This window comes from Balaenoptera physalus (genome assembly GCF_965194825.1).
Source record: "Balaenoptera physalus genome assembly, chromosome: 13".
Taxonomy (NCBI): domain Eukaryota; kingdom Metazoa; phylum Chordata; class Mammalia; order Artiodactyla; family Balaenopteridae; genus Balaenoptera; species Balaenoptera physalus.
Window position 1 is genome coordinate 25,119,625 of NC_138892.1, and position 26,684 is coordinate 25,146,308.

The window sequence follows — 26,684 nt, forward strand, 5'->3', positions numbered from 1 at the left end:
AACATGTACTCAAGTGCCTAGGAGCTCAAAGCATGATAAAAACAAGAATTGATTTTTCAAGCATCAGGTCAAATTCTGTAATAAATATTTATTTTTAATTTCTATATAAAATAATCAAATCTTAGCTGATATCCACATATTTCAAACAGTATCTGTTGTAAGAATGAAATAAGGAAAAGTTTCTCATAATGAAATTTAACCTTATTTTTTAAAAAAGAAATCACATTCACAGAGATGGGCTGATAAGATTGTGCAATAAAATTTTTGTTTATAATACTGAGTTTGGTTCTTTCCTTTTCTCTGGTTAAATTCTTTTCCAGTTTAAGAATGTTTTTTAAAATTGTGTAGAAATTTTATTACAGTGTGTCAGCACTCCATTTAGAAAGTTCAAATCATCCACGTATACTGCAATTAATTTGCTACGTTTAAAGTATTTTGGATGAGATGATTGCATGCTTGCAGAGACGTCTGTGTGCAGCGTTTAAGAAGGCAAGTGAGGGTGTGGTAGAAGCTCTGACTGATTTGTGGCCTTCAGTCCCTGTGTAAGACTACTGACTGATGGTCATGGCATGTTCAATACTAACTGTTGACTAGTAGGCTTTTCTTTAGTTTGACCTTACATTCTTTTCCTACCAGTTGTTGTATGCCAGCTTTACTTGCAATTACATAATTTAATCAAATATTACCTGAACCAGTAAAATATCAGTGTATAAGGAGAGTTATTTCTGTGAAAACTTTGGGAAGACTTGATAAAGGCAGGTTGCTAAAAAAAAAAAAAATCTGTGGAACTAGACGTAAGGAAGACAACTAAAAGCCTGGAACGGTCATACAAATCTAGAAGTTTGGCTTTACAGGTGTTTTCAACTTTTCCCTGCAATTTAAAAGCAATTGACTAGAAATGGTAGAGTCTTTATTGTCACATGGGTTTATGTAAGAAATTCCTATCATGGCCTTTGTTTTACAGCAGAAGATTGGTAAGCACATTTGAATGTTTTAAGTTAAAATGTGTAAGGTAATTTTTTCCCTTTTTTTGTGATTCATTGAATTACTGACTTGATTAGCGGACTGTCTGGTCCTTAGGTGGTTCACCAATTCTTGTGTTTAGTGACTATACCATTCTACCTCAGACATTTTTCTTGAACTCTAACTTGAAAGTTAGTAGTAGGATTGAAGCACATTTTCAAACTTTAACATGGCTTTTGTAGTAAAATTGGAATATGCTGTGATTCCATAGTTAATACCACTTGTGGTTATAACAGTGGTCATAAAATTTTGTATTCAAGCCGTGTCCTTTAACAAGACTTTGTATTAGTTACCTAGGTTTGGAAACCCTCTTATGCTCCTTTCTAGCCTTGGTTGCCCCTTTTTAAAAAACACAGAATGGCTTCCTTTTGAATTTCCTCTTCCAAGGAATCAGCGGATGCTTCTACGGCAGACTCTTGAGCCAGTATAATGGTTTCATACAGAGGTGTCAAAATATTTCATTTTCTGGTGGATGTTAGATTAAAATGTGGAACAGTTCAACAATTATAGCTTACTTGGAAAATTAAAAAAGGAGGATATTTCCTATTTATGTTTATTTTACTTCTTATCTCAGGGAGCTAAAAATACCTTTTAAGAATTAATGTCAACAGCATTGGGCTGCACTCGAATCTTAGGAGGCACAGTGCCCGGAGAGGGCCCCAAAGCTGTTTTGCTGGCTGCCTACTCTGGAGCAGCTGACTAACCAGCTGCAGAGCACATTGATCTGGTCATAATTGCTTTCATCCTGGAGCAGAGCAAGTTAACACAATTTAAATCAAGAGCCACATTAGAGGATCCTGACCTCAGGATAACCTCTCATTTCCTACCTTTGAGAGAGGGAACAATTCCAGTCACTTCCCTAAGTTCTAGCCACAAAATAGCATGGGAACATATAGCCACATCTAAAGATTGTGATCTCTTGACTTTTTTTTATACTTTATACAGGTGGATTCAGAACAGTAAAAGGAACAAGTCTTAATGTAGTATTGTTAGTTGAATAGAGAAATAATCCTTCCCCTCCTCTACTCATTTTTTTCCTATTGAAATTTCCTAGACCATTCCTATAGAAGCAGTATAGATAAAATAGACCTGAGACTGTGTTTGTAAACCTGCCTTTTTCCTAAAAAAGCCACCAGAGTGTGACAACTCTCTTGTCTGTGTTAGATAGCAGACCAGTGTTTCTTGATGTATACATTTTTGGACCATTGCTTTCTTTTGATAGATCTGGGCCTCCCATTATTCTCTGAATACTCATACCAGTCACTATAGAGGTTTTACTGAGCTTTATTTTCTAGAGGTTTCAATTTTGTTTATGCTGTGACTCACATGACAGCAAAGATAATTTCACATATGGAAAACTATAGAATGAGAGACTGAGAATTGTGAGCAATTTCCAATTCATAAGCTATAAAACCATTCTTCTTTCCCATTCATTGTTGGGAGTGACATTATTATTATTATTATTATTTTTTGCAGAGAGATCTCACAGTCTTTTTTAAAATTTATTTATTTATTTATGGCTGCGTTGGGTCTTCGTTACTGCACGTGAGCTTTCTCTAGTTGCGGCGAGCAGGGGCTACTCTTTGTTGCGGTGCACGGGCTTCTCATTGAGTTGGCTTCTTTTGTTGCAGAGCACGGACTCTAGGCACGTGGGCTTCAGTACTTGTGGCTCGCGGGCTCTAGAGTGCAGGCCCAGTAGTTGTGGCACACGGGCTTAGTTGCTCTGTGGCATGTGGGATCTTCCCGGGCCAGGGCTGGAACCCGTGTCCCCTGCATTGGCAGGCGGATTCTTTAACCACTGTGCCAGCAGGGAAGCCCAGGAGTGACATTATTGAAATAACCCTGAATCTGCTCTAATTCATTAAGTATAATTCACATAGTTGTTATTTCAACTGTTAGTAATTCAAGTGCTCAAGTGCTCTTGGAGGACATACTGAGTTAGAACAAAATAAGAAGCAAGAGTAGAAATCATTAAAAATGTCATGCAGTGAGAGGATAAAAGGAAATAAGGAGGTAAATATAGTCAGATGTTTTATAAGTATTAAAATTGTGTTGACTTATGTAGTTAATATCTTTCTAATCAGAAAAGAGAAAAGGACCCAGCTATCTAACCAAGGTCACATCCTTTGTGTATCCTTTGTGTCAGTGATGACATTGAGCCACCTATAATCTTGGCTAAATTCCCATAAGACCAATGATACAGAGTTCCATTTCTTAACGTCCAGAGTTATGGATACATTATATTCCTAGTAGTGCAAAGCTAATTGATTTATATAAGGATCAAATTATGGGTCTTAGCCTTAACCAAATACTTTAAACAAGCATGAGTTACTAATAACTGACTTTTTGGTGGGGGGATAGTGGAATATAAATAACACGAATCATTCAGAGATGATGTCTACTTTTTTCATGTCTGTTTAGCCTATATATTGCAATACACTAGATATAACATCAGATATTATATAATATAATTATAATATGTCAGGTAGTGGCTATGGTTTATTATACTTAGAATTAATGGAGCTTTTCATGTAGATATTTATTTTACTTTTTCTTATATGAAGGACTGGATTATACTGACCATTAAAGTAGTGACAAAAATGGCTTGCTATGTATGTATTGATAGTAAGGGTAATGTCTGTGTTCATACAGTAATGGGTGTGGCCTATTTATTTCTCTGATGGAATGTGTCACACTTGACAATACTGTCCTCAAAAAGAGTTTATTAATAATTTTAAATAACTTCATTTAAAAATACACTGACTAGGAAGGCTGGATAGCTGCTGAAGGTTTGCTAGAGGCTTTTTGTCCTTCCCTTTGTCAGATATCTCTTCTCAGAAGTGTTGAAATATAACCAGGAATAGTTGAAAAATTTTCTTAACCATTTGTGGAATTGAATCTGGAATTTATCTTTATGATTCTGCTCAAGGAGTAATGTTTGTAGGCCTACTGAAGGAGGAAGGAGGAATACTTTACAGGTCTCCTGCAAATGTACTATTTTTTTTTTTCACATGTACTATTTATAATATCATCTACTTTGTATAAACATAGTTTATATTTAAAAGAAATAGCAGATAAGATACCCTCATTAGGAAATAATTTGTTAAGCACATTTTGGTAGGATAGTAAGTAAAATCTGTTGACTTTCAGATAATTTTATATTGCTAAATTTGCTTTAATTTGTGGTTTTTCTTTTTTTTTTTCTTTCCTTGTTTTAAATTTATTTATTTATTTTTGGCTGCGTTTGGTCTTCGTTTCTGTGCAAGGGCTCTCTCCAGTTGCGGCAAGTGGGGGCCACTCTTCATCGCTGTGCGCGGGCCTCTCACTATCGCGGCCTCTCTTGTTGCGGAGCACAGGCTCCAGACACGCAGGCTCAGCAGTTGTGGCTCACGGGCCCCGTCGCTCTGTGGGATGTGGGATCCTCCCAGACCAGGACTCGAACCCGTGTTCCCCGCATTGGCGGGCAGACTCTCAACCACTGCGCCACCAGGGAAGCACTTTCTTTTGAAAAAGATTATTACAAGTGCTTTGACTTATTTTACTCAAGAATGTTACTCAGTTTCACAAAAATTAAAAGGAAAGGCCGTTTGTGGTTCCCTTGTAATCTGCACATGAACCAACTTATTTGTGTGTAGGTTAATGGAAAGAACACATAGGATTTGAATTTTGGCTTTATCATGATTTACTGAGTGTAATGACTCTTTGGTGAGTTACTTAAGTTTTGAGCTTTTATTTTCTCATTTGTGTAATGGGAAAGGTAAATAATAATACCTTTTTTTATCTCAGAATTATTCTGAGAATCAGATAAGATGTGAAAACTGTAAACTCCATAAGGCTAGGTACATACTGGTGTTATTCATGTTATTTTAACAGTAACTTGGTAAACGAATTATCTGTGTTGTGTCTATCAATGCATATTTCATCTTTGAAGAGAAAAGCAGTTTTATCTTAATTTTAACATTCAGTGATATTTAAGGACAATTCTAAAGCTTAAAAATTTATGGATAAATATAATAGATATTAATACAATAACATATTCAGAGGATATTTAGTTTGGCAAAAAAAATATTTGTGATAAATAGACAAAGGTTTGGTATCTGAAAAAGATTTCATTGTAACCAAGTAATACTTTTGCAAGTTCAGCACCTTCCTTATATACTGTTCTGGCTCATATTTGTGGTGACCTCTTAAGTCCTTGAACATATTAAATAGTTTTTTCCATGGATAAGACTAATGGTAGGGCTAGATTCCCAGCTCTCTGCCTAAAAGGGAGGAGTAATTTTCTAATCTTAAATTTTTTTCAAGGCAGTTTTTGAAGTTCATTTGTGTAACATAGGGGAAAATATTTTCATTTCCCCATTTTAGGGAGTAGAGAAGAAGACCAAGCATACTAAAGTGATTTCCTGTAATACTTGCTATCTTTCTTGATAGTACCCCCTGGGAGGGTTGTTTTAAGGATATGTTTAAAGCACAGAGAGAAAACAAGATGGAAAGAAGCAGAACAGCATAAAAAAACCTATGTATAATTGGAGTCCCAGAGTGCTGTGTTCCAAATGTTTGTTTCCTCAAATTTTATATGTTGAAATCCTAATGCCCAGTGTATTGGTATTAGCAGATAGGGCCTTTTGGGAGGTGTTTAGGTCATGAGGGTGAAGCCCTTACACATAGGAATAATCCTCATATTAAAGAGAACCCCAGAGAGCTCCCCAGCCCCTTCCACCATGTGAGGATGCAATGAGAAGTCTGCAACTTACATGGCCATGTTGGCGCCTTGATCTCACACTTTTAGCCTCCAGAACTGTGAGAAATAAATTTATGTTTTTTTTCCTTTTTCGTCTCTGATTGCCGTGGCTAGGACTTCTGTTGTTTATAAGCTAGTCTGTGGTACTTTTTTATAGCAGCCTGAACAGGCTAAGACATTGATGAAATAGATAGGGGAAAGGGGCAGAAGCAATAATGACTATTTTTTGAAACTTAAGACTACAAACCAGTGATTGACAGGAAGCCAGTGAACCCAAAACAGGATAGATAACAAAGAAAACTACACTTAGCCTTAGTTCTTAGAAACTTTTTCATAGCACCCCTACTGCAAAAGAAATAACGAATAGTTCTATTTATTAGTAGTTAGGTCCAGATAAATTAGCAGTAGCAGTTAGTACAGTATCTGACAGATGTTGCTGTGTTTTCCTCAGCACACAGCTTGGGATCGCAGTGCTAAAATCCACATATAAAAGAAAAACCTTAAAAGCAGTCAGAGGGGGAAAGACATGTTACTTAGAAGGAACTAAGAATTTGGCAAGTCAGCTTTTCAGCAGACTATAGAAGTCAGAAGACAGTGGAAAGACATTTTTAAAGTGTGAAAGAAGATGCTGCCAACCAATAATTCTAGACTCAGTGAATATATCCTTCAAAAAGCAAAGTGAAATAAAGATATTCTTAGGTGAACAAAAGCTGAGAGAAGTCATCAGCAGCATATCTCCGCCTAGGGAAGTTCACCAGGATAAAGAAAAAAATCTCAGATGGAAGCATGATGGAATGAAGAGTACCAGATAGGCGAAATATGGTAGGCAGGATTATTGACTGCTTAAACCAACAGTATTAACAATGTCTAACAGTGTTATATCGGGAAACAATGTAACGTACAACAGTCTCTCCCCGCCCCCGCCCCAATCCATGGGGAATATGTTTCAAGACCCTCAGTGGATACCTGAAACTGTGGATAGTACTGAATCCTATATATACTATGTTTTTTCCTATACATACATACCTATGATAAGGTTTAGTAGAATATCCAAATTGCCAGCATCACTATGCTTCCACTTTGGGGCTATTACTAAGTAAAATAATGGTTACTTGAATGCAAGCACTGCGATGCTATGACAGTCAAGCTGATAACTGAGATGGCTACTAAGTGACTCATGGGGCTTGTAGCATACCCAGCATGGATATGCTAGACAAAGGGACGATTCACATCCTGGACAGGACGCAGCTGGACAGTGTGAGATTTCATCACACGACTCAGAATGGTGTGCAATTTAAAACTTATGACTTGTTTATTTCTAGGATTTTTCATTTAGTATTTTTGTACTGCAGTTGACTGCAGGTAACTGAAACCACAGAAAGTGAAACTGCATATAAGGGGACTACTGTATGTATGATATGATATGTATTATATGATAGCAGTAGCAAAAAAAAAAGTAAATGCAGTTGTAACAATCTCTCATTGTCGGGGACATGGTAAAAGTACTAATGTAAGATAGAAAATAAAGATGCTTTTTTGTATCTTTTACAGTAACCACTGAAAGAGTGATGCTAAAAGATAACAAGCCTGTAGAACACATAAAATAGAAGAATAAAAAATACTTGATTAATAGAAAAGAAGGAAGGAAAAGAAGAATAAAAGATAGAGAACAGTGGGACAAATGGAAAACAAATAGAAAGATGGTAGACTTAAACTCAACTATATCAATAATTAAATGAAATTTAATGTTCCCATTAAAAGACGTCATCAGACTGAATAAAAAAGTACAGCCTATCTGTAAGGTGCTACAAATTATAAACAGAGAGGTTCAGAGTAAAAAGGTGGAAAACAATATACTGTGCAAATACTAGCCAAGAGAAGACTGGTGTGACTACAATAATGTTAATGGCTTTAAGCCAAGAAGCATTATTGGAGGTAAAAAGGGATAATTTTATAAGGGTCAGCTCATTTAGGAGGGTACAACAGTTCTAATTTGTATGCACCTAATTGCATAGATTCAAAATATATGAAGCAAAAATTGAACTACAAGGATAAACAGATAAGTCCACAGTTATACTTGTGGATTTATTAGACCTCTCTCATAGACCTCTCTCATAGGACACGCAGGCAAAAAAATCAGTAAAGAAATGAATAACTCACATGCTATTCAAAAAATATTTGAGGGGTGGGCTTCCCTGGTGGCGCAGTGGTTGAGAATCTGCCTGCCAATGCAGGAGACACAGGTTCGAGCCCTGGTCTGGGAAGATCCCACATGCCGCGGAGCAACTAGGCCCGTGAGCCACAACTACTGAGCCTGCGCATCTGGAGCCTGTGCTCCGCAACAAGAGAGGCCGCGACAGTGAGAGGCCCGCGCACAGCGATGAAGAGTGGCCCCTGCTCACCGCAACTAGAGAAAGCCCTCGCACAGAAACGAAGACCCAACACAGCCAAAATAAATAAATAAATAAATAGTTTTCCCTTTAAAAAAAAAAAATATTTGAGGGGACAAAGACAATTATAGAAATGCCTCACAGGTATAACCTTATACATCTAACCCTTACCTCACAACAAATACAAAAAATAGTTCAAAGTGGATAATAGACTTAAATTGAAAGGCTAAAACTATGAAACTTGTAGAAGAAAATATAGAAGAATATTTGTGATCTTATGGTACTAAAAATTTCTTAGGACACAAAGAGAACCAACCGTAAAATAAAAAAAGAAAAATACTGGACTTCATCAAAATTTAAAATGTTTGTTCCTTAAAAGACAATATTAAGAGAACAAAAAAAGCCGCAGAACAAGAAAAAAAAATTTGTAATACATATGTTTGACAAAGGACTTATATAATACTTAACGGAATTTTAGTAAGACACATAAGTTGAGTAAAAATGGACAAAAGATTTGAAGATGGATTATATTATATGGATAATCACATGAAAAGATGGTCAAAATCATTAGTCACTAGGAAAATGCAAATTAAAATGACAGTGAGATGTAACTCATCAGAGTGGCTAAAATTAAAATAGATAAAACCAATGTTTATGAGGATGTGGAACAACTGGAACACACATTGCTGGTGGGAATATAAAACTGGTGCAATCGCTTTGGAAAACTGGACATTCCTTAGAAAGTTAAACGTACATCTACCATACAACCCAGCAAAAAAGATTTGTACGAAAACGTTCCTAGGAACATTCAAACACTGGAAAACAACCCATGTGTTCTTTAACAGGCTAACGAAGAGAAAGTGGTATATCCATACAGTGGAATACTCTTCAGCAACAAAAACAAACTGCCGGTACATACAACATGGATTAATCTCACAGTCACTGTGCTGAGTAAAGAAGTCATACATGTAAGAGTATGTACTCTTATGTGATTCAGCGTACATGGAATTCTAAAGAATGTACTACCTCAAGGGGCTCACAGACAGGAAGCTGCTAATGGAGATCTTTGATCACCTTCCAGCACTGTGAGCTCTCTTTCAGTGTGCAAAGTTCAAAGAAAAACTTTTTTTTCTTTAAGTCACGATCTCTAAAACAAGTAGCACCTCATAGAACCCTAGGATTCTGTGGAATCCCATTTGAAAAACTGTACTGTGGTTTATTTCCTTTCAAAACTGGAAATAATGTGAATTTTGATTAGATGTATAGGGCATGTATCTGTGAGTCACTTCTAGAATTCTCCCCTCAAATAGTTTTTGGATGTGATGATTATAAGTGTCTGAGGGCTGGCTTCTTCCATTAATGCACCGTGGATACTGAAAAGGTACATCTAGAATATCTGATTTATGACGTGGAAATAATTTTTGTATCCAAGCCCCACCCCCACCCCCCCGCAGCAGTGCATGAGAGGAAAAATGAATTTCTCGAAAGACTAATACTGCTTTTCTGTTTAGTTTCCTCCTTAATGTTGTCATCACTTTGGGCTACTTTGGACTGCTTGTTTTCTGAAATAAAAAAGCAGTATGTGATTGGAGTAGAGTCAACAAGCTACAGTTCTAGAGCTAAGAATGGCTTTACGTTTTTAATGGTGCTTTTTTAAAAATTTGGCGAGTACTGTATGGTCCACAAAACCTAAAATAGTTTCTATTGAGTAATACACAGATAAAGTTTGCTGACACCTGAACTAGAGGATCCTATAATGCAGTGGTCCCCAACTTTTTTGGCACCAGTGACCGGTTTAGTGGAAGACAGTTTTTCCACGGACGGGTGAGGGGTGGTTCAGGCGGAAACGCGAGTGATGGGGAGCGGCAGATGAAGCTTCTCGCACTGGCCCGCTGGTCACCGCCTGGTGTGCGGCCCCGTTCCTAACAGGCGGCGGACCGGTAGCAGTCTGCGGCCTGGGGGTTGGGAACCCCTGCTCTAATGTATAGTTATTTTCAGTTATTTCAAAAGTATGCTATAAATATTTTATGTTCAGTTAATTGTTTTGATGTGAGAAAACAGAATTTGTCATATAGTTATTTTAACAGCTTTGTTGAAATATAATTTATGTACTATAAAACTCACCCCTTTACAATTCACTGGTTTTTTGTTTTTTTTTTAAGTTATTTCTGAGATACACATTTTAAAGTAATAACTAGAAATATGACTTATAACATTATACCAGAACATATAAGATTTTTAGAAATTTCATGTAATGTCTGAAACATTTATATTAACATATTTCCATACAAATAACCCAAAGAAAATTTAGTATTAGTTGGTTGGTTTGTTGGTTTGTTTGTTTTTTATACTGCAGGTTCTTACTAGTCATCAATTTTATACACATCAGTGTATACATGTCAATCCCAATCGCCCAATTCAGCACACCACCATCCCCACCCCACCGCAGAATTCACTGGTTTTTAATATATTTACAGTTCTGCAAGCATCACTGTAATCTAATTTTAGAACATTTTCATCACCCTCCCCCCCCCAAATAAAAACCTTGTACCCATTCCTCCCCTTCCTTTCCCATCCCCTGCCTTTGCCCTGCAAATGTTAAATGATATTATTTAGCTCACTAGTTTGAAATGAAGTAAGGTTAATCTTTGTGCTCTTTCTGGAAAAAGGGATTTGTTGAGTAAATAGTAAGGTAAACAAAGCTAGAAGAAAAATAAAAGTAGAAGTTTAAGAAACCAGAATACTTATGTGTACTCTAAAAACCAGTATAACAGCAATTGACAATAAAAAAGTTATTAAAGTGTATTCTGAGTAGAGTTCTTTCAATAAGTTTTAAAAGTCCATGGAAGAATTCATGAAGTCATAGTTTAATTTATAGCATTTTTTTCCTTAGTGGTTTATGCAATTATGCTATGCTCTATAATAGATGGAATGTTAGATTTGGTGAAATGTGTGTATTTGAAATGATGTATCCATAAGTCAGCTATTCCAGAGATCCAGAACATTTCAAGCAATAAAAATATTAAAATTAATCACTAAGATTAAGATTTGGTCTAAAAGAAAAAGCGACTTATGTTTGAAAGTAATGAAATATCATTTATCTAAAATTTTAGCAATTCAGACCTTTCATTAATCCACCTTAATCTTTTCCTTTGATATTTGAATAGGTGAGAGTTTAAAATTTGTATGTAGACATTAAATTTGAGGCTCCAAGGTTTTGCTGAACTCTTGAGATTCTGATTTTGTTTTTAAAGATCTGTACATTGCCTAATTTATAGAGTACAGAAATGCTTGTTCTTTTAAAGTTTGGGTTTTGAATTAGGTGTAGGTGTCCTCATTTTGGTTTTGATTATTTAATTTCCTCACAAGTCATGAGAAGACACAAATAGCCTTCATTCAACTAGAGCTTTGTAATTCTAAATATTTGCAGAATGTTACCTTAAATATTTAGAATGGAGAAGTAAAATTATATAGGTGGTGCTGGCTATTGAGCTATTTTCTGTCAGCTTCAGGTTCATCCTTCTAAACTTTATTTTGTGGTGTATGTTTCTCTTTTGCCAGCTGGTTCCCTGTCACATTCTGCAAATAGGAGATAACAGTGGGAGACAGTAAAGCCAGACGAGGGACAGGGGATTTGCTCCTCCTTGTTTACCTCTTCTTCCTGTCAGTATCTCCACAGCAACAGGACCACACCCTGGCAGGAATAGGAGTGGTAAATGGCTCCCATTTGCCGTTTGCAGGGACCCTCCTTCAAGTTCTTGGTGTGCTTCAAAGAATGCTTTCTTTTCAGAGATTTGGGTCCCAGTTTCATAAGGTTTCTCCAGGCCTTTGAGTTTTAATCCTTCCAGCCACTTCCCTTTGTTTCCCTAGCTCTGGGGTCATAGCTGCTTCCCTCAATTGCTATCAGTCTATGCCCTCTTTTTTGCCTTTTCAGTTCTCCAATTCCTGATTAACAACTAATATTGAATTCTCTCTGTTAAAATTCCTGGTGTCGTTTCTGTCTTTTGACTGATTCCTGACTAATACAGTGGTCAAAATAATAGGACTTTGCAAATTAAAGTCATAGAGATCGTATTAGGCTACTCTTCATTTAGTAGTTACTGAGCCTCTGCAATGTGCGAGGCCTTTCTTTGTTCTTTGTGTCCACTGTCAGACGTCCTCATTTGTGGTCCCAGAGCTGCTTGAGAATCATCATCATCACACTTCATTATTGTTGTCTGCTTTTCCTTTCTTTGCTTTTTTTTTTTTTTTAATATTTATTTATTTGGCTGTGCTGGGTCTTTGTTGCGGCCTGCGGGATCTTCGTCATGGCATGCGGGATCTTTACGTTGTGGCGTGCAGTATCTTTTAGTTGTGGCATGCAGGATCTAGTTCCCTGACCAGGAATTGAACCCCGGCCCCCTGCATTGGGAGCATGGAGTCTTAACTGCTGGACTACCAGGGAAGTCCCTGTCTGATTTTCTTTATTTCTCACTTCAAGGCCAGTGTCTTTTGTCTCTCTGTCCTTAGTTCCTAACACAAGATTTGTGTATACTGGATGCTCAGTGAGTATTTTAATTATTTATTTATTTATTTATTTATTTATTTATGGCTGTGTTGGTCTTCGTTTCTGTGTGAGGGCTTTCTCTAGTTGCGGCAAGTGGGGACCACTCTTCATCGCGGTGCGCGGGCCTCTCACTATCGTGGCCTCTCCCGTTGCGGAGCACAGGCTCCAGACGCGCAGGCTCAGCAATTGTGGCTCACGGGCTTAGTCGCTCCGTGGCATGTGGGATCTTCCCAGACCAGGGCTCGAACCCGTGTCCCCTGCATTGGCAGGCAGATTCTCAACCACTGCGCCACCAGGGAAGCCCAGTGAGTATTTTAAATAATGAACATGCTTGTAGATAATGCTTGTAAAGGGCAGAAGTCATGATAAAAATTATCTGATGAAGGGAATGATCTTATTTTGATTACTTTTGGCATCTGAAGCTCCTCGGATATTGAGATGTTTAAACCAAATGTTAATATGACATCAAAGATTATATGATAACCCTCCAGAAGTCACATACTTGAGGCTTGGTTGGACCTTTCTGGTTCAGTTGTTACAGTTTAGTTGTTCATGCGATTGAATATGCCTAGTTCTTAATAGCACATCTTCACCAACTCTTATACAACTCTGTTCCAGAGAAGAATCTAAGTCATGATACCTCTCAGGTTATCAGTCCTATCATGTCTCACTTTTGATTAAGCCTTCAAGCTTCCCTTTCCCTTCTACAGAACTTCATTGTGATTATAGAGTGAACCCATTTCTTCAGTGTACTTTCATCATCATTACTTGTGTATGCTAGATACAGGGTAACCCAGAGGGTTTCCAAGTCTTCTAGTTCAGTTGATTGCAACCTACATTCCTCTCCAGTATTTGGTGGGATCATCCTGGCCTTCATCAATCCCAGTTCTTTCCTCCATCATGGTACATCGTATGGGACCCATGTCACTCCTGTTGTAATACCTTTAGTGCAGGCTACCTTCCCCTCAGTTTAAATCAAACAGTTTAAATCTGTAGTTAACTGTTTTCCAGAATGAGAGTTTGGGGGACATATTTCTATTCGTATTTTATTTCCTAATTTCCTATGGACAATTTGAATGTCTTAGTCAGCAGTACTGAGATTTTAGGGGGAAAAGTAAATAGTTCCTTGAAATGTCTTTATGCTTGTTGAGGGTTATAGATGTTTTTTTCAATCTTTGGAATTTTGATGGAGATTTGGTTTGCATCTGACCTTTTCTTTATTTGCTGTTTGAATTTTTATGTTGTTAAATCTTTAAAAAACCAATTATGTTGGTTATTTCTTTCTGTTCTTGAGTTTTTAATACATAATAGTATGTTAACATTACATTTGATGTTTGTCTCCAAATGCTGAAACAACGTGAAATTGTGAAGATTGTTCACCTGTATTTTGATTTTCCTCTTGGGAATATGGTAGCAATTCCTGCCTGCTTAAAATTAGGCATGACCATTTTACTTGATTTAGCTAGTGAAGTGTGAGTAAAAGTGATACCCTAGATAGAAGCTTTGAGTTAGTATATTCTTTGCCACACTCTTTATTCCCTTCCTGTGGTGGCTGCTACTTCAGATTAGGTCCTTGAAGACTTGGAGCAGAGCGCCAGTCAACTCTCGATGGACATACAGCATGAAAGAATAAAATCTTCGTTATTTTAAGCCACCAAGATTTGTTTGTAACTGTAGCATAACCTAGTTAAACCTGACTTATACTTATTTTGTAGTAACAACATTCATTTCACAGTTGTTCTACCAGGGTATATGTGTCTTTTGAAGTTCAGCCTAAGTGCTTGTAATAATCAGTATAAGTTATGAAGAGAATCTGCTGGGATGATTAGTTGGGTGCCTTATTTGTGTGCAAAATAGTACAGTGACAAGTATTAGATAATGTTGGCAGGCCAGGAATGGAAGGGAAGCCAAGAATGGAATGACACATCTTCCAAAAAAGACCAGATTTCATACCTGATAACATTAAATATAGTCCATTTGTTTCAGGAAAAACTGAACTATGGACTATGCCTCTGACCATAGTCAGTTTTGCAAACTCACCTGTTAAGTGACTAGCCTAAGATTACATAGCTACTTAGTGGCAGAACTGGGAAAAAGAAATCAGCCCTTTTGACTCTGGCCTTCTGTCTGTTTTTTAATTAAAAGATTTCACTCATTCTCAAGATTTTTAATCCATTCCTCTCTTTTCATTCCTTATCCCCACCCTCCAAATGTATTAACATTTTCGATGAATTTGCACAGAATTATGCTAATCATAATTCTTGGCTCATGATTATCCTCTCTGGTCTGTGCATGATCTGCTTATCTAGTGTGTATGTATTTATATACATCAATAAAATAATATCTGTGAATCCAATTTCTCAAACCTTGCTAGTAACTTACATCTTCCTATGTGTTCTCCTTGCCTCTCCCTAAATGGTAGCTATCATCCTGAACTTTGTATTTTAGTCTTCTGCATTTTATAGAAGTTTTATTATCTGTATGTTTACCTAAACAATATATTGTTTTATTTTTTCCTGTTTCTGTTTTTATAAAAAGAATATACTAAATGTAGCCTTCTGCACTTGCTTTTTTGGTTAAATATCACTAATACTCAGTGCATGTGGTTGTAGTTCATTTATTTTACCACTGTATAATCTTTCATTCTGCAAATTTACCATAATTTGTCCATTTTCCTGGCTATAGACATTTGTGTTATTTCCAGTATTATGCTGTTACAGACATTTTGCTATGAGTATTTCTGTTTATACTTCTGTTAAACTTTTCTCCTGGATATGTACCAAGGGGAAGAACTGCAGGATCATAGAGTATGCAATGTTTAATTAGGTACCATCTTGTAAAGTTAATTTCCACTGTTGTTATAATAATGCTATTCATTTATGTTATTTTTTTTCTTGACATGATTGCCAGAGGCTTGTCTATCTAATTACTCTTTTGCAGTGATTTAGATAATAAATTATGGTGATTTAAACTAAGGCCTTGCAGTAGAAATAGAGAAAAGGGGATGGGATTGAGAAATGTGAGGGATATGAAAGCAACACGATCTGACTTGATGATCGAATTGGATATGGCAGTTGAGGGAGTGGGAAGGGTAAAGAATAACTTCTGAGTTTCCAGCTAGTGTGTGAATCAGGGATGTAAATGTAGTTACTTTTTCTGACCTTGTAGTTAAAAAGTGCCCAGGTCATTTTTTTCTTTCATTAGTTCTCTGCCATTATTTTCTTTTTTTCTTACTAGTTATCAATTTTATACATAGTATGTCAATCTCAATCTCCCAATTCATCCCCACGCCCCCCACCCTGCTTTCCCCCCTTGGTGTCCATACATTTGTTCTCTACGTCTGTGTCTCTATTTCTGCCTTGCAAACCAGTTCATCTGTACCATTTTTCTAGATTCCACGTGTATGCATTAATATACGTTATTTGTTTTTCTCTTTCTGACTTAACTTCACTCTGTATGACAGTCTCTTAGTTGCTCTGCGACATGTGGGATCTTCCCAGGCCAGGGCTTGAACCTGTGTCCCCTGCATTGGCAGGTGGATTCTTAACCACTGCGCCACCAGGGAAGTCCCTCAAGCTTTTTTTCTTTTTAAATCACAGAGAATTTGGTATAACAAATCTAGCTGGAATAAATAATTAAAAGAGAATTTGGGGCTTCCCTGGTGGCGCAGTGGTTGAGAATCTGCCTGCTAATGCAGGGGACACGGGTTCGAGCCCTGGTCTGGGAAGATCCCACATGCCGCGGAGCAACTAGGCCCATGAGCCACAACTACTGAGCCTGTGCGTCTGGAGCCCGTGCACCACAACAACAGAGGCCGCGATAGTGAGAGGCCCGCGCACCGCGATGAAGAGTGGCCCCCGCTTGCCACAACTAGAGAAAGCCCTCGCACAGAAACGAAGACCCACCACAGCCAAAAATAAATAAATAAATAAATAAATTAATTTTTAAAAAAAGAATTTGATTCATTTACAAAGAAATAGATAAAAATTAATGAGGTCGAACATTTTTCATATATCATTTTGTTTCCAAATCTTGGCTGCTTTTTCAATGGGCCTTTTCCTTTTTGTATATACCCATTTGTGTAACAGAATGAGGCACTACCTCAAGTGATTACAATTGCTCTCTTGGTTCTGCTCTGAGTAAGACCATTATTGTCAAAAGCATCAGATGACATTTCTTAATAGATGACTTTCTGAATTCACTGAAACTGAACAGCTGTTTCAAACAGAAGCCCTTTCTGTGAGAATTTATCATCTGAAAATCAGTTGATGATTATTCATAATGAAAGTGTCTACATTTTGAGTGATTTTTAAATCAGGTTTCAATCACATTTAAAATTTTTTTCTCTTTTTTAGTTTTTCATGGAAGTTATTTTGTTAAATTTTTTATTGAAATATAATTGACTTACTATCTTGTATTAGTTCTAGGTATACAACATGGTGAGTCAGTATTTTTATAGATTATACTCCATTTAAAGTTATTACAAAGTAATGACTGTTTCTCTGCTGTACAATATATCCTTGTTGCTTATCTATTTTATTTTATTTTTTAACATTTTATTTTAGTATTTTATTTATTTTTAATTTTTATTTTATTTATTTATTTTTGTTTTTGGCTGCATTGGGTCTTTGTTGCTGCACGCGGCCTTTTTTCCAGTTGCAGCGAGCGGGGGCTACTCTTCGTTGCCATGCGTAGGCTTCTCATTGCGGTGGCTTCTCTTGTTGCGGGGCATGGCCTCTAGGTGCGCAGGCTCAGTAGTTGTGGCGCGCAGGCTTAGTTGCTCCGTGGCATGTGGGATCTTCCCGGACCAGGGCTTGAACCCGGGCTCAAACCCGTGTCCCCTGCATTGGCAGGCGGACTTCTAACCACTGCGCCACGAGGGAAGCCCCTAACTTTTTAGTTTATATTGGAGTATAGCCGATTAACAATGTTGTGATAGTTTCAGGTACATAGCAGTGACTCAGCCGTACATATGCATGTATCCATTCTTCCCCAGACTCCCCTCCCATCCAGGCTGCCACATAACATTGAGCAGAGTTCCCTGTACCATACAGTAAGTTCTTGTTGATTATTCTTTTAAAATATAGCAGTGGATCACATTTTGAATTTTAACTTATTTCTCATCAGAAAATGTGTGCAAAAATACATGTTTAAAGGAAATAATTAAAATAACTTTTAGTGGAAAACTGTTATCTTCTAAAAGCCAGAAGTATTGGGGGGATTATTTATACCAATGAATGTACTGAGATACAACATTAATAAGCCCTTTAGAGGCTTCATGGCAACTGGTTTAGGTTTCATCAAGCTGTTAATTGAATACAGGGGATAATGAGTCATTTCATGTACCTGTAGGGGTTCCAGTATAATGAACTAAATGTCTTGATCTTTACAACCTTAAAGTTAACCAATCAAAATAAATTTCACGTGAGTTGTCACACTGGTGAAACAATTTTCACAAAAAGTGCAGTTTGAGTATTCTCTTGGTTGAATAAATTGTTTGGCTTTTGTAACAATTATAAAAACATTTAATGTATTAACCTAGAGTTACATTCACTTGCAGTACTACAACTTCATCGTTCTGAAAATGATATAACACCTCCCCAAACTAAGTTTCTTATGGGCAGAGTTCATATCTTATTTATCTTTCTGCCTCATACTGCCTGGGACATGGTAGGGCCTCTATGTGAATGTTTGTTGAATGAATAAATAGAACTTTTTAACATAAAGGGGAAAACCTAAGCAGAGCTATCAGAATGAGACAGTGATCTAAAACTTTGCCAGTTGATAGATGGACTTTAGGTAGGAGAAAGATCTTCTGTTATAAAAGATGACTTAGGTCTGTTATTTGCTTTCATTCAAACAGGTATTTATGAGTGCCTGTTGAGTGCCAGGTTTTGTGCTAAATGCTGGGTTGTACTAAATACAACAATTAACAAAACATTAAGTCCCTGTTCTCAAGGAGATTAAATTCTAGTGGAAGGAATCAGCAATAAACCAGTATTTAGAATGTCAAGCAGTAAGGCTATGGAGGAAATTAAAACAGGCAAGGGGAATGGAATGTGTAACCTGGGTGTAGAGTTGTCACTGTTTAATACAGGGTGACCAGGGAAGTGATGTTTGAGTAGAACACAGAAGGAAGTTAGCCTCAAGCATATCTGGGAGAAGTGCATTCCAGGCAGAAAAAGAGCAAGGGCAAAGGCAGGAATCAGCAAAGAGACTGTGCTGCTAGAGTAGAGTGGGTGGGAGTAGAACTGTAGTAGATGTGGTTAAAAAGGAGAGTGGCAGACAGGTCATATAGGGTCTAGCAAGCCATTTAAGGACTCTGGGTTTTAACTATTGAGTAAAGTGCCAGTCGTTGGAGGATTTTGGAGAAGAGAGATGAGGTTATTTATTGATTTAGTATGTTTGCTCTGGCTGCTATATAGAAAATATACTCTGGGCAGTGGGGCAGGGAGGGGGAAGGTGGTGGGTGGGAGCGGGAAGACCAGTTAGGATGCTCTAAATATTATATTCTAGACAAAGAGATGATGGGGCCTGGCTCAGGATTTTAGCAGTTCATGTGGTAAGAAGGAGGAGCCTACAGGTTTTGGTGATGTATTGATTGTGGGGTATGAAAAAAGGGAAGACAGCCAGAGCAGATGATAACTATAGAGTTACCATTTACTGGGATAGTGAAGATTACAAGAGGAGCAGGGTTTGGAGGCAGTGGAGATATGTGTGTTATTTTCTCCTTGATACCTTTCCCAGATGCTAGACTTTAATTCTGAATAGCTACATTCATGTATGTAAACGGGTCTCCATGACATAGTTGTGGGGGAAGAGCTGAAATACAATATTTGATAGGAAAACAGTCTAATTTGTGTCCTAACTCTGTTACAACTTTAGTTATATTTAGTTCACCAGTGGTATCAAATGTTCTGAGTGCAGAATCAGAATTTTCCCTTCGTTAGGGCTTGGGGTCTGAGCCACCTGTGAGACTCAGGAAATCCCTTCCCGCTTTAAAGCCCAGCCAGCAGTTAGCAAAACTGTGAGAGATGTCTGTTTCACAACTCAGATGCTGGGGTTTTGGGCAGCTGAGCCATTTTCTTTTCTCTTTAGCCCCACCCCTGGCTTTCCTTGCCTGTGGAAAAAGCATTCACCTAATACCCTGACACCTTTCTGTAGTAGGCCTGGACTTGCCCCTTGGGGACAGAGTTTTTTCTCTTAGCTCTGCTGCACTCTCCCCAGCAATTTGCAGTCCTACCTCCCCACTCTCCTAATAGACCTCCAATACTTGGAAAGGATCCTTTTGAGAAAGTACAGATTTGCTCTGTGACTGAAGCTGCTCAGGGTTTTAATGTCTTGCCAGACCCCATGAACCCCTAAAAAGTTTCTTAAAAGTTGGGCTAGTTTTCCGCTTTTATAGCACGTTTACTTCTCCTTTCACTGTGACACCAGACATTCCTGTTTTCATTCCTGGAAAGGGCAAGTTCCCTCTAGGAATTTAGTTCATTTATGTTGTGTGGCTTTTTTTGTTTTGTTTTGTTTTTGCGTCTCAGCTCTCTGAGTTTAAAAAACTATGATTTTATAGCCTGTCTGGGTTGTTCTTATTGTTGAGGTGGAGCAAAAAAAGTCTTTTGTGAGTTTCTGTATCCTAACCATAAACAGTAGTCCTGGTTACTCTTTTGTGTTCAAAATAATTTGTATAGTTTGTTCACACTGAAATTATTTAGCCTGTTCTTTTAATAAAATCGTACTAAAATAAGGTATTGACCATATGTAGGTTTGATAAAAAACTGATGTAAATGCATGCTGACACAATAGTTGATATTTTTTTATTGTGGTAAAATATACATAACGTAAAATTTACCCTTTTAAACATTTTAAGTGTACAATTTAGTGACATTAATACATTCAAAACGTTGTGTAACTATCACTACTGTCTATTTCCAGAACTTTTTCATCATCCCAAACAAAAAGTCTGTACCCGTTAAATAGTAACTCCTTATTGCCCCCTCCCTTCTATTCCCTGGTAACCTCTATTCTACTTTCTGTGTCTATGAATTTGCCTGTTCTAAATATTTCATACAAGTAGAATCATATAATATTTGTCCTTTTGTGTCTGACTTATTTCACTTAGTATGATGTTTTTAAGGTTCATCTACACTTTAGCATGTATTAGAATTTTACTTTTTTATTACTTTTTTATGACAATAGTATTCATTCCATTGTGTGTGTGTATTTTTGTGTATGTATTTATGTGTATATATACATATTGTTTACCATTCACTTGTTGGACGCTTAGGCTTGTTCACTTGTTGGACACTTAGGTTGTTTTTACCTTTTGTCTATTATGATTAATGCTGCTATTAACATTTGTGGAAAAGTATCTGTTTGAGTCCCTGTTTTCAGTTTTTTTGGGTATATCCCAAGGAGTGGAATTGTTTTCTTTAGTCTATAGGTATTTTCTAATATCTCTTGTTACTTCTTCTTTAATCCATTGGTTAAGAGTGTGCTGTTTAATTTACACATATAGTGAGTTTTCCAGTTTTCTTTGTTATTGATTTCCAATTTCATTTCATTGTGATCAGAAGATATACTCTGTATGATTTCAGTCTTTTTAAATTTATTAAGACTTGTTTTGTGGTCTTACTAATGTCCGTCATGGAGAATGTTCTGTTTGCACTTGAGAAGAATGTGTATTCTCCTGTTGTTAGGTGGAGCATTCTATATGTCTGTTAAGTCTAATACACTAGGTATATAGTGTTGTTCAGGTCCTCTATTTCTTTATTGATCTTCTGTCTGATTCTTCTATCCAGTGTTGAAAATGGGGTATTGAAGTCTCCAATTACTACTGTAGAACTCTCCTTTTCTCTTTTGAATTTTTTCAGTTTTTACGTAGTATATTTTCAGGCTCTGTTGTTAGGTATGTATGTTTATGATTGTCATGTCTTAATCTGTTATCATTATATAGTGTCTCTCTTAGTCTCTTGTAACCTTTTTTTCACTATTCTATAATTAATTAATTAATTAATAATATTTATGGCTGTGTTGGGTCTTCGTTTCTGTGCGAGGACTTTTTCTAGTTGCGGCAAGTGGGGGCCACTCTTCATTGCGGTGCGCGGGCCTCTCACTATCGCGGTCTCTGTTGTTGCCGAGCACAGGCTCCAGATGCGCAGGCTCAGTAATTGTGGCTCACGGGCCTAGTTGCTCCGCGGCATGTGGGATCTTCCCAGACCAGGGCCTGAACCAGTGTCCCCTGCATTGGCAGGCAGATTCTCAACCACTGCGCCACCAGGGAAGCCCTATTCTATTTTTCTGACAAAAATTTAGTCATTTCAGCTCTCTTTTGGTTACTATTTGCATGGAATACCTTTCTCTATCCTTTTACTTTCAATCCCTTTGTGTCTTTATATCTTGGGAAATAGAATTAACTTATAACAACCTAGCTTGAATAATACCAACTTACCTCAATAGTATATAAGCACTCTGATCCTATATATCTCCATCCTTCCCCCTCTATATTGTTATTGTCACAGATTACCTCTTTATACATTGTGTGCCCATTAACATAGATTTATCATTTTTATGTGTGTGTACATTGTCCTTTAAACCATATAGGAAAAAGGGGGAAAAGAGAAGTTGCAAAACAAAAGTACAGTGATACTGTTTTTTATAACTATGTATACTTACCTCTACTGGTGTTGTTTAGTTCTTCTTAATGGCTTTGAGTTACTGTCTATCCTTTCATTTCAGCCTGAAGCTCTCTGATTAGCATTTCTTGTAGGGCAGGTCTACTAATAATGAACCTCCTCAGCTTTTGTTTATCTGAAATGTCTTTATCTCTCTTTCCTTCTTGGAGAATAGTTTGCTGGATATAGAATTCTTGGTTGACAGATTTTTTTTTTTTCCTTCCCTTTTCAGACTTTAAATACATTATTCCCAGTGCCACCTGATCTTCATGGTTTCTGATGAGACATCAGCCATTAATCTTTTTGAGGGTTCCTTGTGTGTGTGTGTGTGTGTGTGTCAAGTTGCTTCTCTCCAGCTGCTTTCAAGATTCTTTTTTTATTTTTATTTTTGTCTTTGGGTTTTGACACTTTGAATAGCATGGATCTTTTTGAGTTTATCCTTCTTGGAGTTTGTTGAGATTTTCAGATGTGCATATTCATGTTTTTCATCAGATTTGGGAAGTTTTCAACCATTATTTCTTCAAAAAAATGTTTACCCTCTTTTCTTTCTCTTCTCTTTTGGGATTCTGATGTCTTTGTGGGTATACTTGATGATGTCCTACAGGTCCCTCAGACTCGGTTCATTTCTCTTCATTCTTTTTTCTTTCTGTTCCTCAGACTGGATAATTTTGACTTTATCTTCAAGTTCACTGGTCGTTTCTTCTGCCTACTTAAATCTCTTGTGAATTTTTCATTTCAGTTACTGTATTTTTTAGCTCTAGAATTTGTTTGGTTCCTTTATAATATCTGTCTCTTTATTGATAGTCTCTTTTTTCATACATTGTTTTCCTGATTTCTTTTAGTTCTTTGTTCTTGGTTTCCTTTAACTCTTTGAGCATAGTTAGGGCAGTTTATTTAACATCCTTGGCTACAAATTCCAAAATTCTGGTCTTCAGGAATGGTTTCTATCAAATGCTATTTTTCTTGTAAATGGGTCATGCTTTCTTATTTGTTTATATGCTATGAAATTTTTTGTTGAGACATGGACATTGTACTATAATGAGGTAACTCTGAAAACCAGATTCTCCCACTCCATGGCTGTGGGTGTTTCTTGGTTGTTGAGGTCTGCTTCCGTCCATTTGTGACTTTCCCAAATGACTTTTGCAAATGTGTATTCCTGTGTGTGGTCACTGAAGTTTCTATTCCATTATCTTTGCAGTCAGCTAATGACCTACTGAAGATCTTCTTTAATATTTGGCTCAAGCAACAACAAAAGAAAACATCGCTGTCTCTTTTAAGTCTCCCAGTAGATGCCAGTACAGGCACCCCCTGCAGCCCAAAAGGGCCTTAAGGAAGGCAAGTGCCTGCATCAGTGCCAGTCTCTCAAAGGGTTTGTCAGACCGCCCAGAATCTGCAGCCCCCACTTTTTTTGTGTCAGGGTTCCCCACTGTCTGCCCTGGCACCAGCCAGCTGCCCTAGGAATGCAGCTTGCTATCTCCATTGTTGGGACCAGGCTGAGGAAAGGGCAGCGTTAACTGGTTTGCACATGTGGTTCTCCTATCAGGATCAACAGCCTCTCCCTTCAGCAAGCACTCCCCTGGTTGTTATAAGTGTTCAGTCAGGTTCCAGAGTTCTGAGATAGTTGATTCTGGTCCTTTTTTCCACTTCACTGGTTGTTTATGGTGGGGGGACCAACCCCAAGAGCTTCCTACTATGACATTTTGCATCTCAAGTGTCACAGTATTATATTGTCTTTCTAATGTGTGTTTATGAATAGAGGAAAGTCTTCGGTAGGTGTCTTTTTTCTGTTTGGTGTGTTTGCTCAGACTTTCAAAGGAAAAGAATCAGTCTCAGATTTGAACTCATAAAGGATTAAGATGTTTAAAGTGTTTGGTGGAAAAAACCTATAAGCATGATTGAAATTTTATTTCAGTGCTCTGTTAATCTTTTGTACAATAACTTCGTGTTTTATACAAATTAGAAATTTGTGTCTTTAGTGAAAAAACTTAATTTTTGTTATTCCTCATCAAGTATAGCTAGCTTAAGTGTCTTAGAAAGTGCTAAATATTTATCATGATTTAATTATTGAGGAAAAGCTATTAGAAAATTTGCTTACAGGCCACTCAGTGAGTTTACCTCAGTTACAGAAGGTTTAATTTAAAACTATAGTCACTGCAGAAAATGTTATAAAGAAATAAAGTTCTCTTTGTTGAGAAGTCTTATTATTCTACTTGATATTTTGGAAAGATTGACAACAGCAGGGCTTAGTGGAAAAGTACTAGTCTGTCATTTCAGTCTTAGATTTAAATTCAAACTTTAAAATGCTTAATTTGTTCTGCATGTAAATTCTGCTTCTTTACCTAAAGAAAAGTCATAGGCATTTTTAAAGCAATCTTCAGCTTTTTCTTCAACTTTTCCTGCAATTATTAATAAGAAATTGTTCTAAGAATGTTTCAGAGACATAAGCAGAGAATTGCCACTCAAATAAGTCCTTTAATCAAGAGAAATTTGGATTATAAGGTAAATTTGTGTACAAAAATTTTTTATTGGAAGTACCAAAGGGCCACAAAATGACAGCATTTTTTCCGGTAAATACTCATAGTAGAGGATCTAGTTTGTGAGTTTTCATAGCTGTTGTCTTAACAACAACAACAACAATAATTAAAAAAAGTGTTTCCAATTCCTAGGGCAAAACTCAGTTGGCATTCCAGGATGGTTATCTGTATTCTCTAAGTAAATAGAATATGGGCATTCCTCAGAGATATTGCAGATTTGTTTCCAGACCCCTGCAGTAAAGTGAGCCACACGAATTTTTTTTTCCCAGTGCATATAAAACTTATGTTTACACTATACTGTAGTCTAAGTGTGCAATAGCATTATGTCTAAAAAACCAGTGTGTACACCTAAATTAAAAAATACTTTATTGCTAAAAAATGCTAACCATCATCTGAGCCTTCAGTGACTCATGATCTTTTGGTGGAGGATGGCTGTTGACTGATCATTGTGGTGGTTGCTGAAGGTTGGGGTGACTGTGGCAGTTTTTTAAGATAACAGCTGCTGCATCAATTGATTCTTCCTTTCATGACCGATTTCTCTATAGAATACAATGCTCTTTGATAGCATTTTACCCACAGTAGAACTTCTTTCAAAACTGGACTCAGTCCTCTCAGACCCTTCTGCTGTTTTATCAACTAGGTTTGTATAATATTCTGAATCATTCGTTGTCATTTCAACAGTCCTCACAGCATCTTCACCAGGAGTAAATGTTAGCTCAGGAAACCACTTTCTTTGCTCATCTGTAAGAAGCAACTCCTCATCTGTTAAAGTTTTATCATGAGATTGTAGCAATTCAGTCATATCTTCAGGTCCCACTTTAATCCTAGTTCTTTTGCTGTTTCTACCAAATCTGCAGTTTCTTCCTCCACTGAAGTCTTAGACCCCTCAAAGTCATCCATGAGGATTGGAATCAACTTCTGCCAAACATCCTGTTAATGTCTTCCCATGAATCATGAACGTTTTTTAATGACATCTAAAATGGTGAATCCTTTCCTGAAGGTTTTCAATTTATTTTGTCTAGATCCATCAGAGGAATCACTATGTATAGCAACTATAGCCTTATGAAATGCATTTCTAAAATAACAAGACATGAAAATCAAAATTACTCCTTGATCCGTGGGCTACAGAGTGGATGTTGTGTTAGCAGTCATGAAAACAACACTAATGTCATTGTACATCTCCATTAGAGCTCTCGGGTGACCAGGTGCATTGTCAGTGAGCAGTAATATTTTGAAAGGATTCTTTTTTTCTGAGCAGTAGTTCTCAGAAGTAGGCTTAAAATATTCGGTAAACCATGTTGTAAACAGATGTGCTGTCATCCAGGCTTTGTTGTTCCTTTTACAGAGCACATGCAGAGTAGATTTAGCATAATTCTTAAGGACCCTAGGATGTTTGGAATGGTAAATAAACATTGACTTCAGCTTGAAGTCACCAGCTGCGTTAGCCCCTAACAAGAGAGTCACCCTTTCCTTGGAAGCTTTGAAGCCAAGCATTGATATTTCCTCCTATGAAAGTCCTAGATGGTATCTTCTTCCAGTAGGATGCTCTTTTGTCTACATTGAAAATCTGCTGTGTAGTATAGCCACCTTCATTAATTATCTTAGATCTTCTAGATAACTTGCTGCAGCTTCTACATCAACACTTGCTGCTTCACCTTGCACTTTTATGTTATGGAGATAGCATCTTTTCTTAAACCTAGTGAACCAGCGACCTCTGCTAGCTTCAGACTTTTCTTCAGCTTCCTCATCTCTCTCGGCTTCATAGAATTGAAGAGAGTT

The 26,684-nt window shown here is 37.1% G+C and overlaps 1 protein-coding gene across 4 annotated transcripts in view; it reads left to right on the forward strand.

Moving 5' to 3' along the window:
• The window catches only part of CDK17 (cyclin dependent kinase 17), a 97,504-nt gene that overhangs the window by 18,524 nt on the left and 52,296 nt on the right, over positions 1 to 26,684 (forward strand). The window contains exon 1 of one of the 4 annotated variants that reach the window (XM_082419419.1): positions 13,013 to 25,887. The exons of the other annotated variants lie outside the window; for them this stretch is intronic. The gene's annotated coding sequence lies outside the window, so the exon portion shown is untranslated. Of the gene's footprint in view, positions 1 to 13,012; positions 25,888 to 26,684 lie in introns of those variants that run through there. 4 annotated transcript variants of the gene reach the window in all.